Source organism: Dunckerocampus dactyliophorus, chromosome 13 (genome assembly GCF_027744805.1).
Source record: "Dunckerocampus dactyliophorus isolate RoL2022-P2 chromosome 13, RoL_Ddac_1.1, whole genome shotgun sequence".
In the NCBI taxonomy this organism is placed as follows: domain Eukaryota; kingdom Metazoa; phylum Chordata; class Actinopteri; order Syngnathiformes; family Syngnathidae; genus Dunckerocampus; species Dunckerocampus dactyliophorus.
In genome coordinates, this window is record NC_072831.1 from 11,135,827 (window position 1) to 11,154,873 (window position 19,047).

Genomic DNA, 19,047 nt, shown 5'->3' on the forward strand with positions numbered 1-19,047 from the left:
GGTCCAAGGTCCTCTTTTCCGATGAAAGTAAAGTGTGCCTTCCATTTGGGAATGAAGGTCTAAGGGTTTGGAGGAAGACGGCTGAGGAACAGAACCCAAGCTGCCTGAGGTCCAGTGTGAAATATCCACAGTCCGTCATGATGTGGGGTGCAATGTCCGGTGCAGGTGTTGGTAAACTCTGCTTTCTTAAATCCAAGGTCACCGCAACAGTCTACCAGAATGTTTTAGAGGACTTCATGATTCCTTCTGCTGATGATCTGTATGGAGATGCAGATTTCATCTTCCAGCAGGACCCGGCCCCTGCCCATACCGCCAGAAGCACCAAAACCTGGTTTGATGCCCATGCCATCACAGTGCTTGACTGGCCAGCCAACTCACCGGACCTAAACCCCGTTGAGAATCTATGGGGTATTCTCAAGAGGAAAATGAGGGACACCAGACCCAACAACAAAGAAGAGCTGACAGCAAGCATCAAGGAAATCTGGGCTTCCATAACTCCCAGGCAATGCCACAGGCTGATTGCTTCAATGCCACGTCGCATCGAGGCAGTGATTAAGGCAAAGGGATTCCCAACCAAGTATTGAAGATTGACATATCGTTTTGAAAGTACCATATTTTGATTGATTTGATGTGATCCTAATGTTTTTCTTTGTTTTCCTGCAAAAACTGAGAAGTAAATGGTGATTTCTTCATAGTATTCTAATTTTTTGAATTCCTGTTTTCGTGGGTTTTATGAGCTGGAAGCCCAAATTACGTAAAAATAAACAAATAAACACTTGAAATCGTTTAAATTGTGGGCCCTGAATCTATAATCTATGAAAGTTTAACTTTTTGAATGGAATTCTGGAAATTAAACAACTTTTCCATCACATTCTAATTTTTTGGAAAGGGTCTGTATATATATAGTATATCGATATCAATCAGCTGACATCCGTCATCGTGAGGATGGATGATAGGCCATGCCATCGGCTCACATCACATTCAGGAACTTTCCCAATTCTAACGTTTGAGTTATTATGTCTTATTATAGCTTATCATGTCTACACCAGCATAAAGGTTAGATTTTGGCCACACACTTCCAACACACTTGTGGTGCCACTGAGGAAAAATTTTAATTTAAGTCTTTAAGACGCAACTTGTCTTCCAAGCACTACCAGCAATGTCCCTCTGTCTGCTTGTCACATTGTCTGTCACGCATCATCAAAATTGATGGTGCGTACACAATTCATCGTTAGGTTTTATTACTTAGCCGTTAATTTACTTTTTACACTTGTATGATAGTTAAGAATTTTAGAACACACTGTGCGTGCATGAAGACTACACACCTTCAGCCCTCCTCCCTCTCCCCGTCCTCGTAAGCGACACATCCTTCACGCGTCATCAAATTGAAGAGTTGTTTTTAGTTTTTATAAAACAACGATTTGCTTCCTGTTACATTATTATGACCTTAAAAAAACTTTGAAAAGAATACTGTACAGTTAAAATAAATGGACCCTGCAATGGATTAATTAAATTTCTTTTATTTTCTATGGAACAATGTCCACTGTAAGGTAATTCTCAAGGAATTAAGGAAAAGAAGGAAAATAACATTGAAAAAGAGATCTCACGTATGTTTCATTTACTTTTTCGAGACAACTTGAGATCTGTGTCACACCAAACTGAGACTAAGGTTAGGGTTAGGGTTAGTGTGATTGACAGTGTGATTGATTAAGTGTTTCCTTCATTTCTTGAGCAGTATATATCCGTACGTCACTGCTGTGAGAACAAGCAGCTCACACGTCTGACTGGACATGCGGGATTCACGGGACTTGATTTCAGTGGAGAGCACTGAATACCCCGTCCTTCTCTGTTTGACACCAACTGGTGAGTCTTCATGTAATATAACTTATTATCCCATTCAAATACCATCACCTGGCTGTCATTGCAATGGTGACAATGAGATGCTAACTTGTAACTGTGTGTGGCCGTGCCGTGTAAACTTTAGTAGGAGGTTTTGGCTTGATAGCATTATCAGTCACGAGCATGCTAGCTAATTATAGCTAACTTGCTAGCGAGATTCGTGAATAAAACTGATTAGTTTAGTGATATGTATTTGCGCTTTTTATAGTTACACAAGCAATGCTGTAACAAGCACCATGGTAAAGCAGTTTGTTTATTTATAATGGTGAACCAAGAAAGCTAGCTGCATTGAGCTAATTGCTAGCTAGCTAGTAAGGAAGTACAGGAGCTGGCAGCTTTGCACATACGCAATTCATTTGCAGTCTGGACTCAGAGTAAAAAGTAAACTTAGGGCAGGATTTAGAAAGTGTTTTTAGAAGCAGCCTCATCTAAATGGGTTCATGTTTGAATTACTGTGGTCATCAGCACTTTAGGTGGTGAGCTAATTTAATTATCTTTTATTTAAAGGTAGGAAAGTAACTACATGGAACTTGGGACACTTGCTGTATGTTGCTCATTCATAACAACTTTGATGGTTCTTATTTGCCTCATATTGTTTTTGTCTGTACTGTATGTCTCTAGGAACGCCAGCGTATAACTCAAAGCAGGGAATGGTATGTATTTCTTATCTTAAATGTTGATGTGTAAAATTCCACAAATCGTGTTCAACCTAATTATTAATAATGTATATATATATATATATATATATATATATATATATATATATATATATATATATATATATATATATATATATATGCAGCCATGGCACGTCCCACATGATAGAGTGGGAAAAAAAGTTCTCCTCCCATTCCGTGTGGAAGTGGTACGTTTTTTACTTCTTAAGTTTAGAAAAAATAAATTCAAGGCTAACTAGTTAGCTCTGTAGCTTGCTAGCTAGTGGCCGTCTCAAATCCCTGCAGCATAAGAGCTGTGCAGTGTAGTCTAAACAATGAATAATAGGAGCGTAAAGGTGAGTAGGTGTTATTTCAGGTCTACAGGGCTCTAACCGTATTTAGAAAGACAAACAGGTTTTTTATGCTCTAGCTAAGAAAATATAGTCTAACTTTGTTGTGAGACATAAAAAACTTCACAATACTAGTAAATATAAAAAAGATTTAGTTTTCTTGGCTAATTTTGTTCTACCAAGGCTATTTTGACTTGTTCCATTGGCAGATTTTTTTTTTTTTGCTTAATACAAGCAAAAATATTTTGCATTAAGTTCTTTTAAACTTGTTTGTAGAGGGGACATTTCTCCTGTGAGGAATGAAAGTATAAAAAATGCCACTTCTGAGGTAAAAAAAAAAGAAAAATTTCTACTTCTTAATTGGATTGACTTTATTGCTTATCGGAAAAATGGATTCGGTTAGAGTATGTTTTGGTTAGAGAGTTTGGCAGGGAGGTGTTGTCTCCTTCTCCTGGTTCTGTGTTCTGGTAATGATTTTTTTAGCAGTACCAGATAGGGATGTCCCGATCCAATATTGATATCAGATGTTGGCCCGATATCAGCAAGAACAAAACGAATATCGTATTATATCAGCCTGCATCCCCAATCTCTGATATTGGAGACGTCTATCTGTCTATCCAGCAGCGAACAGTGTTTGCTAGCGTGCTAACAAAACACCAAGGAGCAGGAGCGATGTCAGCCGTGTGGTAGTAAAAAGACGTTGCTGCTGAGTGCAAAACTTGTCACGCACAAGTTTCACGTGGTGGCACACAACTGGCGAAGTTTAATACGACGAACCTCATCACGTTTATGGGGCAGCATCACACAGGAAACTCCCATGGGACGGCAAAAAGTAATTAGCTGTAACAGAAAAGAGCGAGCCCCTGTCAGTGGCGAGTAATGTCAGGTTTGAAGTGCTCATGACACCAAAACACATGTTAATGTCTTTTTTTAAATTTATTTATTTATTTGGTACTTTGAGGAGGAGGAGCAAGTGATGTCTATATTTCTCCTGCTAATATGTTCCACAGCGAATGCATTTTGTTTTTGTTTCTTTAAACTTTTTTTGGTGCCATGAGCACTTTAAACGCTTCATTGAGCACCTTGAACCTGGCTGTATTATGCCTAGCTGCCACTACATTGTGGATAAAACAATAGCCCACATGCATAAAGAAGTCAGTGGGTGAGTTTTTCTCATACCTCCTGCTGTGTTCTCTGTTTGAGTAATATCACTTGATCAAGCCTTTTCTAACATTTCACATAACAAAATAAGTCAAAAGCATCGGTATGTATGATTCATGTTCATATTGGATCAATATTGGTATTGGACGATATTCAAGGCTGCATTATCAATATATTGGAAGTGAAAAAGTTGTATTAGGACACCCCTAGTACTAGATCACACTGGCCTACTTTCACCTCCTGACACAAGGCAGGAGAAGATTTGGCATCAGGCTCTGCATTTAGGGAACGCCATCCATCTCTGAGGCTTGCTTCAGTTGTCATTATCAGAAGGGGGTGTCTGTTCTTGTTAATGGGTTGCTGGGAACAGGCACTTGGAGGCCCATGGGTAAATCTATCCTTGCTCCTGATTCACTGGGTCATAAACATAGTGGGGACTTTGTGATTACAGGGCCTCAGTTTGATCTGTTTTACTTTGTGAAGTGTGTAGGATGGAGGGAAGCGCGAACATGCTGGGAGAGATGAGGACAGATACCAACACCTGTGCATGCTTGGACATGACTCGAGCAACATAACGACATGGCATATTTGTAATTATCATTCATGACTATCATTATGTACTACATGAGCTGCGCTTTTCATCCAGTGCATTGTATGTTTTTTTCTGTCATCCAGAAAGGTATTTTTATATGACCTACTTCTTAGCAAGTCATGCTTAAGGGCACTTAATGTAAACCCTACATAACCCTACTATGGTTTACGGTGACTTATCACATTGCACCAGAAACGACTTCAAATTTCCTTTTAAACGGAATGAATCCCACATTGTTCGACTGTTGTTGTGAAGTAAATTGCAGGGATTTATAAAACGAATTGAATAAAAAAGACACAGTTATGGTGATAAATCAAACTAGGCCTGATTGAAAGTGTTTGGTTATTCATAACCATCTGGCTCTGCACTAAAAGTACTTTGCTTTCACAAACTATGCAAATGAGTCACACAGAAATATCACATGCCATTAACGAGAGCTCCAGAACAATCATCAAATGGGTTAAATGAAAGTGCTTTTGTTTTCCCTGCCACTTTCCCACCCACTGACCAAAAACATTCACGTTAATTGGCCACTCTAAATTACCCATGGGTGTGAATGTGTGAATAAATGCACGTCTGTCTGTGTAGATGTCAGCCTTTAATTTTGAGTGTTTTTTGTCTTTAGCACACTGTTGGCAGAGGTTTCACAACACCCAATGACCCATACTGTATATACAGTGGTGCAAAAACATGTTTGCCCCCTTCCTGATTTGTTATTTTTGTGCATGTTTGTCACACTTGAATTTTTCAGATCATCAAAAAATGTAAATCAAGATCAAGATCAAGAGAGTTTTATTGTCATGTGCATAGTAAAACAGCAGTTATACCATGCAATGAAAATCTTATTCTGTTCATTCTCCCAAGAAAAGAAAGAAAACAAATGAAAGAATAAGAACATAAGAAACATAAACACATAAACATATATACCAATAAATTAAGCAACAACAACAGAAGAGACATTAATACAAGTAAATAATACAAATAAATAAATAAAGTGCTATGAGTGTGTTGCGTGCGGCGTGTGCGAGTGCTTCGTTGAGGAGCCTGATGGCCTGTGGGTAAAAGCTGTTTGCCAGCCTTGTGGTCCTGGACTTCAAACTCCTGTAGCGTCTGCCTGACGGTAGGAGTGTGAATAATGAGTGTTGTGGATGTGTGCTGTCCTTGATGAGGTTGTGTGTTCTGCGTAGGACTCTAGATTTATAAATGTCTTGCAGTGAGGGGAGGGCTGCCCCAACAATGTTCTGTGAGGTCTTGATCACCCGCTGGAGTGCCTTCCTATCACGTGTTGTACAGTTACCGTACCAAACAGTGATGGAGGCGGTAAGGACACTTTCGATAGTGCATCTGTAGAAGCAACTCAGGATTGTGGTGGACATGCCAAATTTCCTCAGTCTTCTCAGGAAGTACAGTCTCCTTTGGGACTTCTTCAGAATTTGTTGGGTGTTGTGAGACCAGGTGAGGTCCTCGCTGATGTGTGTGCCAAGGAACTTGAAGGTTTTCACCCTCTCCACCTCAGTCTCATCAATAAAATGTTGGTGACAACACAACTGAACACAAAACGCAGTTTTTAAAGGGGATTATTATGCTCATTTTCGGGCCTTTGTTTTGAGTTCTGGACTCCTATAGAGCAGCTACACACGATAACCCGCACAGAAAGCTTTCTAGATGTTCCAGACTCTGCACCTCTTCCTGCAGTGTTTCCTGCCTCTCTCCTAAACAGTCTGTGTCATGTACATCTCCCGCCGAGCCCACTGCGCTGTGATTGGTCACACTCCCTCCGCTCGCTGTATGCACACTCTATAATGCTACAGAGAACAACCGCTTTTGTCCGATTACTTACACAAAATAAACACTTTCAGGACACTGATAAATTCTTACTTATAGGTTGCTCTTCTGACTTTTCAACACGACCAAGTAACGTTGGAAAGGCGTCAGACTTCAACAGCAGTTTGGCGGATAGTACAGCTTCTTATTGGCCCATGTTCACAAAACAGTCCTGTGTGAAGTGCCGTTGACAGATGTGCATATTTTTCTCTTGCTGGCCGGGAATCAGCAACTCCAACCACTTCTGCCTGATGCTTGCCTCTTTAAGCACACCCAAACAAACATTTCCTGGGAGCCATACGTGCTAACACGGTGAACAGAGCAGACCGAAGCAGAGCGGGGGGAGGGCAAGCCAACAGCTTTTGCCTGGGCATGCCCATATAAGGAAGTCAGGGTTGCGTTGACGTCAGTGGAACTTGCTGTTAAAAAAACTGTGTGCAGAGCCATCCAAAACTGCTTTCAGGTCTCACTTCCAAATGCGCAAACCTCATTATCTGGCGTTATCTGGCGTTTAACACGAGAATACAACATTTTCTAGTTCAGAAAAGAGGAAACGCAGGGAAAAAAAGGGAAAAAAACAATCCAAACCTAAATGGCCCTGTGTGAAAAAGTGATTGCCCCTCGTTAAAACATAACTGACATTAATTGAGATCTATAAGTCTGGTAAAGGTTATCAGGTTTGCTAATGACCAACATTCACACTTCATTTAAGACATTCCTCCGTAGGAAAGGCTTTCAGTCGGACACATATCTAACAAAGTCAATGTCTATTATATTAGATGAACTTTATATATTCTAGACTGTTTTTATTTTTATTAACAGAGCCCAAATGGTTGCAAGTTGTAAGTCGACCTCACTTTAGTCATTCATAACACTGAAGTGCTAACTAAAAGATAAGACATTGCAGGGATAACATGACTGTGCGAGGTACGCTCTACAAGTAGAATACATCACGCTCAGAGGACGGAATCACGATACAATACACTTTCCCATGAGAAAGCAGACCAAATGGCGATGTGGACAGGATGGACTCCCACGAGAAGTCAGACCAAATGGAACCGAGTCAGGATGTCCTATCACGAGAAGCAAGCCAGTAGTAGAGGTTCAAAGATGACCCCTGGAGATATCAAAGACTCTCCTTCACTTGACACGAAGGGTATGGAACAGTATAAGGAGGATTCTGAGCTGGGAGAGGGGACATTTTTTCCAACATTTTCCAGAGGAGCCAGGAGGAGTTGGGATCTCTCCTTTTTTGGGACGGCCACTTGAAATTGTATCTTTTTGATTCTATCGATAACACTGTAAAATAAATCTAAGATGGTGAATCTGAAATTGACAGAGGCTTGGTGAGTTTTGTTTTGACAATGAAAATTTTCCTGCGCTAACAGACTCCAGTGAACCACAGTGACAGGTATTATCCACAAATGGTGAAAACATGGAACAGTGGTGAACCTACCCAGGAGTGGCCGGCCAGCCAAAATTACCTCAAGAGCACAGCGACGACTCATCTAATAGGTCACAAAAGACCCCACAACAACATTTAAAGAACTGCAGGCCTCAATAATGGAATCAGTTAAAGTCAGTGTTCATGACTCCACCAGAAGAAACACACTGGGCAAAAACGTCCTGCATGGCGGAGTTGCGATGTGGCGGTGTAGTCATAACATCGTTATCCGCGCATGTAAACACTGTGGAACACAGCGCTCAGTGTTAGGACGGGAGCGAAAGTAACGCACAGTGATTGTGAAGTCTAATATTTTTCAAGGAGGCATTTTTGTGGTGCAAATGTATTACTCTTTTGAACACATTGTTTTGAGAAGCCAAACTCTTTACTTAAGAGGCCTCACCAACTAACTGGAACTATGTTCCTCATCACCGAAATCTGAGCAGAAGTGGACCAAGTTGGGGGTGAAGTCACCATTGATGTACCACACTGCTGATGGGGATGTCATATAACTTCATGTAAAAAAAAAAATATATATCTTTAAATTCAGCTTTTTTCATTGAACTTTTAACATTTAACAGGATGATCTTAGCTTGTATGTTGAATATCAGTATAACCTTTTGTGGTCAAACTGGGAAAATACACTGAATTTATAGCCATCCATCAAATTAATTGTATCCAGAGCAAAGTGTTTCTAATTGGTTTGTAATTTGTGTGTTGGTACTTAAAAGCTCAACAATGGCCAAAAATGTCATCTCTGTCTACGTTTTAGCTATGGCATTGTCTCTCATACTATAGATAGGTTATCATGCAAAATGCTGTTGTTGTTTTTTTTTTAAAGTGTACATACAAACATATACAGTATCATAAGTCATTTACAGATGGGATACATTTTGGTGCGCGACGACCATGTTGTTGTAGTTTCTGTGAGTATTTTTTTCTGGGGGAGTGGATGATAATACCTGTAATAAATTCAGGTACAGTGGATCATCATGCATTCATGGCTCCTTAAATTTGCTGATTTTATTTTATTTTTTTACTGTTTTGTAATATAAATAGGCTGTTTTTTCTTTAGAAAACACATCTCATTCACCCTAAGTGGGTGCATTTTTACATATTTGTTTCTTCTTTATGCCTCACTGATAATGTTTTTTCATCAAGCCTTAAGATTTTGCACTTTGTTCGGCGGTCCTTGAATGCACCATAGTTGCTGTGAAATGCAAAATATAAGTTATATAAAACGTGTACATTGTGACTCAGATTCCATCTATTCATTGATCACCTTATTTTATCATTCATGAGTGATGACTACCTATACATTCCATACTTAAAAACATCATGTGACATCATGTTTTGCACATGCACATCACTTGCTGGACGCATCACGTTCACATTTACTAGTCACATTTTTATGGTAATGTGAACGAACATATAAACTATCGGATTTTAACAAAAAAAATCCAAATTGGGCATGATATTCTGCAATGTAAATGTAGTCTAAGTGTGTGAGGTATCTTGAAGAGAGGAGGAGAGGGTTCTGGAGCTGAATTTAGTCTAATAATTACAACACTTTTATTGCAAATGTTGTTCCGAAATCAGAGGAGAATGTCAAACTAGCAATATCAATTACCTGAGGAACGTACCTCCCGCGAAAAGCGGGGATCTACTGTATTAGCCCCTTTATCCAGATCTTCACCAACATTTAACTAATTCTTCCTTGGTCCATGTGCCCTTTATAAAGTCGACTTTCTTATCATAACATACGGACACCATAGAAATTGTGGTTACTAGATTTCCGTTCATTCTGTTTGTAGTTTGGCATTGTAAGAGAATCAAGACAGATAAATATGGCACAGTTAAGTGAAAATGGAGGTCAGTAACTGCATCATATATTGTGAAAGGGATACAAATTGAAAATCAATGTAGGGTTTATGATCATTGAGCTAGGAAATATAATGTCTCCAGGGGTAACTGCATTGTTCACTTTATCCATTAGTGGCCATGCTAGTCAATGTAGACTACATGTTTTGGTAACGGTTTAGTTGATTTCAAACATGCTTACCAAGGTTACATGAAAGAACATCACATGCACACTTGCATAGTCAACATGTCTGAAAAGGAGTAGGAAGAAGCAGAGCCTTCTCTAAGTCTCAGCAATTACTATTAGTATGTTCAGTTACATATTCATGTTTAACATGTTCACATGTTACCATTGTCTAGTTGGAAAGTAAATAATACAGAATGTCTAATAATACTTAGTAGATTGTTTGCCAAACTATCCAACTATTACAAACTTTGGATAAATAAGTAGTATGAAACTGACAGAAACATTGGACGGCTCATCCAAGAGGTCACAAAAGACCCCACAACAACATCCAAAGAACTGCAGGCCTCACTTGCCTCAGTTAAGGTCAGCGTTCATGACTCCACCATAAGAAAGACACTGGGCAAAAACGGCCTGCATGGCAGAGTTCCAAGACGAAAATCACTGCTGAACACAAAGAACATTAAGGCTTGTCTCAATTTTGCCAGGAAACATCTTTATGATCCCCAAGACCTTTTGGAAAATAGTCTGTGGTCTGATGAGACAAAAGTCAAACTTTTTGGAACATGTGTGTTACATTCCTTTACAACTGGCGTAAAAGTAACACCGCATTTCAGAAAAAGAACATCATACCAACAGTAAACTATGGTGGTGATAGCGTGATGGTCTGGGGTTGTTTTGCTTCTTCAGGACTTGGAAAACCATGAATTCTGCTGTCCCCCAAAAAATCCTGAAGGGGAATGTCTGGCCATCTGTTTGTGACCTCAAGCTCGAACAAACTTGGGTTCTGCAGCAGAACAATGATCCAAAACACACCAGCGAATCCACCTCTGAATGATTGAAGAAAAACAAAATGAAGTCTTTGGAGTAGCCTAGTCAAAGTCCTGACCTGAATCCTACTGAAATGCTGTGGCATGACCTTAAAAAGGTGGTTCATGATGATGATCGCAAACGCTTGATAGAAGTTGTTGCTGCTAAGGGTAGCCCAACCAGTTATTAAATTTAGGGAGCGTTTTCATACAGGACCATGTTGGTTTAGATTTTTTTTGTCCCTTAATAATAAAAAGTTTCATTTAAAAACTGCATTTTGTATTCAGTTGTGTTGTCATTGACTAATATTTAAATTTGTTTGATGATCTGAAACATTTAGTGTGACAAACGTGCAAAAAAAAAAAAAGAAATCAGGAAGGGGCAAAACTTTTTCACACCACTGTAGAGAGTAAATTGTCATCCCTTGCGCACCTCAACCATTACAAAATGTTGCCTGACCACAATTGCGATAAAAAGCTAATCTCCAATTCCTTCTGCAAGGCTTCCTCAAATACAACAATAGCTGCAAGAGCAATTCCTGTTAAAACATAGATGCCAGCAATTTACGCATATAAATGTACTATTTTCTGTTTATTTCCACTTGCTTCTCCTGCCTATTTACACTTACTATGTGTGCCAGAAACCAGTAAACCAGTGGAGTATGTTCTCTAGTCTAAAGATTTGCAATCTCCCGGCCTGGTCTGGAAACATGCATTGGCATTTTACTGAATGATGGCTGTCGAGAGCTGTGTTTGTCCTTGGCAGATTGAGACAGAGCTGCTTCAAATACAGGAGTGCTGACAATGTCACTCAAGTGGCTCAAGCCAAGCGAGCTGACAGGTCTGAACTGATGCAGTGCGGAATAAAGACATTCTTCTGTAATTGCCTGTCGCCACACCATTTTCGAGGTGACTACACATTTTGAAGATGGGCAGAGGTTCAGCAGTTGAGGCACACGATTTGCTGTCTCCATTGTACTGTTCTACACTATGCTTTTATGATACAAAGATCATTGAGTACTTATTTCCACTGTTAACAAAGGATAAATAAATTAAAAAAAAGATTGTTCTGGTTTTGAATGAAACATCTCACATTTTGATGGACAACAATCAGGTTTACAGTGTGTGAAATAAACCTATTTTAAGCCTGATTCTGATTCGCCCAACTCATTTTTGTGTCGCAGCTGATTTCAAGCCTCGATAGGGCGTCTTAGATGTACAGTTTAACGAGAAGCGATTGGCCCCTCCTGATGATCTAACCAATTTCTAGCATATTTAATATTTCGTCAGCAGAAACTGTCAAGTCGCACTGTTGAAGCAGAGTTCCGAATGAGTTTCCCGATCTCCTTTTCCTCTCATTGCGCCTGTGCAAAACAAACAAAACGGACAAACAACTGGCTAAAATCACTTTGTGAAGGGTGTCGTTGCGTGTTTATGTGTGTCGCTTCTAGGGGATATCTCGCACTGATATCTCGTACTGATATTTCTCGTTTAGGAGAAAAGATGTCTCGCGGCAACTGCGCAAACAGAAGCCAATCAGACTGTGAGCTACGGCATCGCTACTGTGAAAGATAATACACTTAATATACATTAAGTACTTTAGGCACACTATACACTTTGCAATCGTACTTACGTCGGCGTTCCCATTGCCGCTCGTCATTCGGCGGGTACTTTTTCATTCAACAGCTGCGACAGTGTTAATGTCCGTGCAGAAGCTGTCGTAATAGTACATTTGATCGAAGTTACTTAAGATTTGTTGGATCAAAACATGATCGCTGCAGACTTCAAAATGTAATATTATAATATCATATAAATTTTATATTATTAGCTTCTATTTTGGAAATGTACTACATCCTGACTAAGAATCATGGGAACTGTAGTTCTTTTTTTAGTGTAAACATAAAACTAATCTATTGCAATCAGTTTTGCATGTGTCTTTTCATAACTACACATCAACATAAGTGATTAGTCGTAAGAGGTACCTGCTGTCATCATTTTAACTTTTTCAATTTTGCTTGTTTGTTTTTGTTTAAATTTGTGGATAAAAGTTCAACAGTTAAAAACATCATGCTTTTGAAATGTTATAAAACTAAGGCTGTCAAAAATAACAAATTTGATTAATTACCTTACATTTTTTAGTGTAATTAACGCATGCGCACTAGAGCAAGCATGCCTCTCTGTTATGATGGCAGACAGAATTAGTTTCTACGTCTCTAGTCTGTGGGAACGACACCTCCCCATTCTCATTACAAGAAAGCGAGATGCATTCAGGGACACTCAGAACATTACAAAAACGGCTTTATAATGCGTGTTTGTGTGTAAATAAACAGGAAGATAAAGAAAACCATGAAGTGGTCAGTTGGCCGGTCTGTACAGTGTGAGAAATTAAAACAAAGTTTTCATTTTCCATAGTGAGCGATTTAATCAAACAATGTGACTTGGAATTTAAAAGCAACACTGTTCAATAATTCAACACATTTGTAGAAGATTTATAGCCGTAGCTGCACAACACATTAAAGTAGCTCTGAGTATAAATAGAGACGTAAATGGCCTATCTCACACAGCACAATCCAACATATATATATAATTAAATGTCAGTTTTTCCTACGCCACAGCTTTTGCATGACTCGGTTTTGGATGAAAATTTTCACAAAAATTTTGCCTCAGTTTTCTTACAGTTTCTTGATTTTTCTACAATATCTCTTAAAAAACTAGCCCATTTCATTAAGTGCCCATACAAAGCTTCCTATGCGTTGCTAACTCGCTGTGTGCGACTGCTAAACACCCCACCATGTGCCCAAAGAAAGTGAGTGCCAGCGATTTGATAAAGAAGGTGAGAAGCATTATTGAATTCGATCTCACCAGGATGTACAGAAAGTCCTCATCAAAAATAAGTTCCATCCTTTTGTGATTTATAATTGTTTTGCATTGTTTATGCATGTGAAACTATTCCATTCCATTTACAATGTGTTTTTTTGTGAATTTTTTGGGTGTCTGGAACGGATTCATTGGATTTACTTTTTCAATTAAAAATTACCTTGTTTTTTATATGGTTAAAAAGTTAAATAATATTTGAGTAAAGTGATCTGGTTAAGTGATCAGGATAAAGTTGTAATGTTACAAGAATAACGTTAAAGTCATAGTTTTAAGAATTATTTTACTTTATTCTTGTCATGTTGTTATTTTGTTTCCGTTGTATGGCTAAAATACTCCTTAGTGCACTTCAGGTCTCTCCATAGAAAAAGAAAAGAATATCCTTGGTGGATTGAGTGAATGAGCAATTGAAAATGATAGTCCCTTTCATTCTGGAGGGTTATTTCATTGTGTGGAGGTGTAACTGTGACAGAGAATGAGGGGAATGGTATGTTGGTTATGATGGCAGTCAATCTGGAAAAAAGTTATCTTGATGAAATTTCGGATGGAGGTATAAGTGCAGGGATGATAGTGTAGAAAGCTGGAGAAATGTACTGAGGACCCTTAGCACTTAACTTTTCAGACGAAAGACCCAGGAGGGTAACAAAAAGCCTTCCCTCTGTGTTGCATTAGATTTTACTTCTTCTCCTCACAGATTACAGGTGGGTCTCCTTCACCCTCTCACTTACGCCTCCTTTCTTTCACTTTCTCAGGTCACGCTAAAGCTAATTCTTTTTTCCTGAAGCTTTTCACCACTGCAAAATGACTGACATTCCCACATCGCCTGTCTGCTATTTATGGGGTTTCATCACCTACACATCTGTTAGCATTGTCCTTGGCAAGGACAAGTTAAACCATCTAACTTCTACCATCACAGGCTTGCATAGTAGATTGTAGAAAGGATCTGGTTTTATATTTATTATTAGATTTATAGGTCAAACTGTAGCTGCATTTGTGCAGCGTCAATCATCACACTGCTTGGCAGTAAAGGTTAAAAGAGTGTTAAGAACCATTATGGAAAAAAGCCAAACATTTTTGTTTTACCAGCTTAACACAATTTTTTTGTCTTTACCATCAATCACATGAGCAACACTAATGCTGTGTTACAACTGTGTAGATATTACAGTGCAAGTCGTGGATATGTAAGCTTTATCTTCCTTATGTGCCCATTTCTGTCTTTAGGATATCATTACTGTGGAAGAGGCACAAGGAGCCATCAATATGTGGGTGTAGGTGACCTCCTCTCCTCTGGTCTGATTGTTTGTTGACAGGTCTGTTTGAGGGAGGGGTGAGCAGTGATAAGAGCCAAGGAGAGTACACATGCACTGCAGTATAGACCTTGGGTGGGATGAGATATCTCCCAGTGAGATAAATTTCCTGTATAATGTTTACAGAGGAGAGCAGGAAGGCATTTAGACTCACTCCCAGCATTCACATTTGTAATTACTGTCTTATCTTTAAAGAAATCAGGATGCAATACAAAATCACTTGTTGATAATGTGTAAGCAATGCAGACAAAGAGCACTTGTGTGCCTCTTCCTAAGGGAAGATACACACACACACACACCATTCTCACATAGTTTAGTCGTAGAAAACACACTGGTTGAACATGTATCGATCACACTGAACATTAACACAAACACGGACACTGAAAATGATTGGTTATCTCATGGTGGCACGCTGTGAAAAGTCAATTCAGCGCTCAAATCGCCCAACTACCTGTACCTATCCTCCAACCTCGACGTACCCGCAAGCCTTCATCCACTTCTCTGTGGGGTGTTCAAAATGTATAATCATTAAAATACAACCGGTGGTCGGCCTTCATTGTAATTTCTAAGTCTGAAACACCTTATGCCTCAGATGTTGGTATTAGTCTCCCATGGAGACGCCTGCAAGTCTGAATATATTCCATATTGAAATTCTGAGTCTTCTTGGGTGTCTCTGTGATGCTAATTTGATTATACATGGACTGTAAAGAGAGCCCTCGCAACCCCATCAGGACAGTCTGGAATATCAAAGGTACATGATATGGCACAACCTGTTTTTTGAGCATTTAGTTGAGGTCCTCAACGTATCTGCTACCATAAAAGCTCACATGCAAGTTGAGCCGCACTCCCACTGGCACTCGCCTGGGCGTCTATTGGCTCTCTGTATTTATAGACTGTTTTTGACTGGAGGAATAGCCGTCCTCAAACTGCCCTTCACATCTGCAGCAAACCTTTCTCACAGTGGCACCACATAGCCCGAGCTCGAAGTATCACATTTGCTTTTCTTGAACTCGCTGACACCAGCAGAATTGCAGAAAGACATGATGTTCTCGGTTTCTATTGAGTAACTTCTGGTTACTTCATAAAAATATGATGACAACTGTTGGATAATGTTTGCACATTTACTTATTATTTTATATGGCTGTAGGTCTTTGTTTGTGTAAGATAATTCTTCTACTGCTGAACCACTGCACATAAAAGGGTGACAATTAAGAAAAACATGCACCAATACTGTGTTACCTGCAATATTATTTTTCTAATAAATACACTGCATGGTGGCACTGTTATGAGGCCATAAATTGGATTGACTTAAAATTTATATGGGTGTTTAGCAGAATTACCACAAAATTTGGTATATGCTCTTAGGGGATTTACAAGCACATGTTTGTAAAGTTCGAATGAGATTGGTTGAAAAATATCATCTTTGCAGGGGGAACGGACAACGATAGGTGAACCTGGGGTTACAAACAAGTTCCGTTCTAGACTGTGTTTTAGTGTCGGAACCCAGACCTAATCACACACGCTCTAACACGTGAATCTCACATAAAATACAGTAATAAAACAATACAAGAAGAGTTCCTTACTTTTATCCATGTGGATAAATGTACTTTTTACAGGCCTTTCAAACGTCTTTAAATATTGATCCAGGATAGTCTGGAAGGATAACCTCCTATTCTCCCAGATCTCCTTGTAACAGTGCACAGAATCCGTGACCCCTCCAGCATTCATTAACATAATAATAAGCAATAATCTTTATCCTTAATGATCGTTGCGACAGTTGAGCGTTTGAGATCAAAAGAGCGGCCAAATATTGGTGGGCATGTCTCCTCTCTCTGAGGTTTTTATGATGTTCATTTTCTCATCTATGTTGATGGCTTTCGTTTCATAGACACAATGCAGTCCAAACAGTTAACTACTTGTAATAAGCGATGTTATTCTTCCTTAGTGTGGCTGCACAGGCACATATTGTATTCTTTTGCCTAGCACGAGGCATATGCTGTATTCTTGTGCTGCGAGTGGTGCGTATTCTTCCACCAGCGTGTGTTGTAACCACTTTTTGAGTGAGTTTCGTGTTTACAAACCAAAATTAAGTTTTAAATGAATTTATGTTTGCGCGTTTGTAACCACGAATCAGCGATACATGGAATGTTGTAAACCGAATGATTCTACAGAATGATAATGATTATAAAACTTTGGTGATATCTGTATTACATGTATGCTGCCATGTCTTCCAAAGCATTTTGAGCACAACCAATAGCTGATGCCACAGGTTACATAAATAAATACCACTTTGGTAATATCAGAACTGAGAATTGTTTGTTTTTTATTTGTACAAGTGGAACACAAATCAGTCAGACAATCGAATCAATGGAAATGGTTGCTGACTGTATTACTGGAACCTGATTTTTTTGTTTGGCCGACAAAGCAAAGGAAAAGGCGAGGCATTCGGCGAGGCCACACCATACTGACTGGCCTCGTGCAAGTGCAGATATACTGCCCGTCTGTATCGGCGATGTGCGGTGGCGAATCAAGACTCAAGTTGGGTCGACTTAAGCAGATCTCTTAAACTGTTCTTACTATTGTACTTGAACGTTCCTAAAAATAAATTTGTAAGCCAGGGGTGTCCGAAGTTTGGCTTAGGGGCCCGCAGCTTGTTCCTTGTTCTTTACTTGTTCTTTGTCACCTATAACACAAAGCTAATACAGGCGTCCCTCGCTACATTGCATTTCGAACATCATGCCCTCACTCTCTTTCAAAAATGACATAATAAATGATCGCAGTTTTGTGGTTGAATATGGCCTATCATTAGGAAAATAATGCATATTTATGTAAATTGAACTAATTAAGGATTTTTAAGCATCAAAATGGTGAAATGAACTAATGAAGTACAATACAAGGCAGAAGAAGCATTGTAATTGTGAATGTAGTAATCTACATTGGCCACTAGGTGTCAGTAATTGTTCAGACAAGCAGCAGACATGATCGCCAGTACAGGCATTTATTGCAGGTTTATATTATCTCACAACAGGCACAATAATAATAACATAATAATCATATTAATAACACAGGCTACTAATGTAACGGTGACTGTTTGGGTGATATTTCATTTCTGGAGGGCTCCAATAATGTTAAAAATCGTATTTAGAAGATCGTAAACAGGTTTTCTATGCCATAACTATTGCTTTCTTATTGACTTTCAATGCTTATTACTGTAAATGACAGCCTAAATGGCTTTTAATGTCACGTCCATTGTCTCCCTTATTGTAGCACAATGTCTCTGTGCAAAACAAGCCTTTAAGTCCATGTCCAAATGGCTTCTCTCAGCAGTGGCTTGCCTTGAGCCCTTTCCCGGTGACCGTGTCAAACGGCCTTCCGCGGATCACAGGCCTTTGACAGGGGAATAGATTGCATTTATTTATATTTCGCCGAAAAAGAAAATCTGCAGTCAGTTGCCTAAGGGCTCGCTTGCCTCTTGAAGTCCTTCGTGATGCTTGGCCATGTGTCACACTTTCGTCTGTCAACATGGGGCAAGAAGAATTGTTTCATGTTTCAAATGAGGGATTGTAGTAAATAAAGTCTGGAGGCCAGGGCTGTCGTCGTTCAATCCATCCACTCCCTAGATGTGTTGGATATTGCACATCAGCTTAATGTTGTGAAATCTATTCTTATTTTGCTTAAATTTGTCCCTTTCAGTGAATGGCTTCCATTTACAAGCTCTCCTCCCCCTTTTCAGACTCTCTCTTCCAGCATGACAGTATAATCATGGACCAGGACAGCGTTTTACGAGGTCTTCTTTAATAACCACCAGAATGGTTTGACCTCTGTGAGCACCCCAAAGGCACCACCTCGTCCTGCCAACCCCCATGTCAGTGGTCAGCTTGACTGTCACCCTCCCTCTTTACTTCCTTTACCTTCCCCACCGACACCCTCCTCCTGTGCTGACATGCTCAGATGCTCCAGTAATGTCCTGTAGGTCTTAAGTTCATGCCTGACCCGTCATGGTGGATTGGAACTGGGACATAACAGTGCTCTTCAGGGACCAAAGCAAGCTGTGTCTATCTCCCCTGTCGATCAGTTTCCACTACAT

General features: G+C 39.5%; 1 long non-coding RNA gene across 1 annotated transcript; it reads left to right on the forward strand.

The window, feature by feature from the left end:
* The first annotated feature begins 1,670 nt into the window (after positions 1–1,670).
* Positions 1,671–4,976, forward strand: LOC129192767 (uncharacterized). Its single transcript, XR_008573489.1, has 3 exons — positions 1,671–1,863; positions 2,521–2,552; positions 4,550–4,976. It is a non-coding gene; the product is annotated as an uncharacterized LOC129192767 (long non-coding RNA).
* The last annotated feature ends 14,071 nt before the right edge of the window (positions 4,977–19,047 follow it).